We start from the raw sequence: 2081 nt of genomic DNA, 5'->3' as shown, positions 1-2081 counted from the left end.
AACAACAGAAAAGTGAGTGAAAGGTGAGAGAGGATGATATAAGTTATGAAAATAACAATCTATAACTTATGGGTTCATGAGGGATGATGGGTGGGGGCGGGAGGGGGGAAACGAGGAGCTGATATCAAGGACTCAAGTAGAAAGAAAATGCTTTGAAAATGATGATGACAGCATATGTACAAATGTGCTTGACACAGAGATGAGTGTATGGATTGTGATAAGAGATGTAAGAGCCCCCAATAAAAGTATTTAATTAAAAACAAACAAACAGAGAGAGAGACTCCTAAAGGACAGTTACCTGCAATTGACCATGCCTAATGGCCAAGAAGCCAGCTCAGACTTCTGGATTAGATGTTTTTTTTTTTTAAATCCATCTGCAATGAGTGAAGTTAGCACATGGCCCTCTATGTTTTAAAGAAGTATTTGATTGTAAAGACTTTGGGCTGAGAAACTACCTTTTTTTGTTAGTCAGCATCAGCCATCAAGTTGGTTCCAACCTTATATATATCTAGCTATATAACAGAATACAACATTTTCTGGCTCTGCCATCTTCAAAATCATTATTCTTAGCTATCTGCAAATACAAAAACTAAAGAATAGCAAAACATGTTTCCTATGAAGACTCATGAAATGAATTTTTTTCTAAATACACATGGATGCTTGAATAAAGGGATAGAAAAAATAAAAATGGACCCATAAGATTTTTGTTTTTGTTTTAAATAAATATTCTTCTGTCTTCCAAGACAGATTTATTTGTCTGTTCTTCGGAAGTTCTTGGCACTTAACAATTATCTACACCACCATCATAATTCAAATGCATCGATTATTCTGTGGCTTCTTTATTCATTGTTCAGCTTTCACATGTATATGAGACTATTGAAAATAGCATGGCATGGATCAGGTACACTTCAGTAATCAAAGTGACATCTTTGCTTTTTAATACTTTTAATAATCCTTGTGCAACAGATATGCCCAATGCAATAATACGTCATTTGATTTCTTGTCTGCTATTTCCATGAGCATTGGTTGTGGATCCAAATAAAATGAAATCCTTGACAATTTCAGTCTTTTCTCTGTTTATCATGATGTTGTCTATGGGTCCAGTGATGAGTAGTTTTCGCTTTTTTACATTGAATTGTAATCCATACTGCAGGCTGTGTGCACTCTTTGTTCTTCATCAGTAAGTGCTTCAAGTCCTCTGCCTTTCAGCAAGCAAGGTTCTGTCATCTACACGTTCAAGACTTAATGAAACTTCCTCAAATTTTGATGGTTCATTCTTTTTCATGTAGACCATCTTCTCAGATTACTTGCTTAGCATACATATTGAATAAGTATGGTGAAAGAATACAACCCTGGCACACAATTTTCCTGAATTTAGACCATAAAATAACCCCTAATATTGTTGGGTTGACTGTCTCTTGGTCTATGTACTTACAGGTTCAGCATGAGCACAATTAAGTGTCCTGAAATTCTTATTTTTTGCAATGTTTTCTGTAGTTTATTATGGTCCACACAGCCAAATGCCTTTGCATAGTCAATAAAACACAAGCAACCATCTTTCTGGTGTTCTCTACTTTTAGTCAAGATCCATCTGACTTGAACTATGATATCCATCCCTTGCTTTGAATATTACCTGAATCTGGCTTGAATTTCTGACAGTCCCATATCCATGTTCTGCTATAACCAATTTTCATCTATTTTAAGCAAAATTTTACTTGCATGTGATATTAACAGTATTGTTAGATAATTTGTGCATTCTGTTGGGTCACTGCTCTTCAGAATGGGCACAAATGTGGATCTCTTCCACTCTGTTCACAAGGAAGTTAGCTGTCTTCCAAATTTCTTGCCATAGACTAGTAAGTGTTGCATCAGTTCTTTTAAACGCTTCAGTTGATATTTTCACTTTCTGCAACCTTGCTTTGTTATAATGTCTTCAGTGCAGCCCAAACTTCTTCCTTCAATACCAATCAGTTCTTGATCATATGCTACCTCTTGAAATGGTGGAAAGTAGACCAATTCATTTTGGAACAGTGATGTTTATTCCTTCTGTCTTCTTTTGCCCATAGAATCCTTCAATACTT

Source organism: Echinops telfairi, unplaced genomic scaffold, assembly GCF_000313985.2.
Source record: "Echinops telfairi isolate 266 unplaced genomic scaffold, ASM31398v2 ScPeMD7_19;HRSCAF=73, whole genome shotgun sequence".
NCBI lineage: Eukaryota > Metazoa > Chordata > Mammalia > Afrosoricida > Tenrecidae > Echinops > Echinops telfairi.
This window is presented reverse-complemented; position numbering follows the sequence as displayed.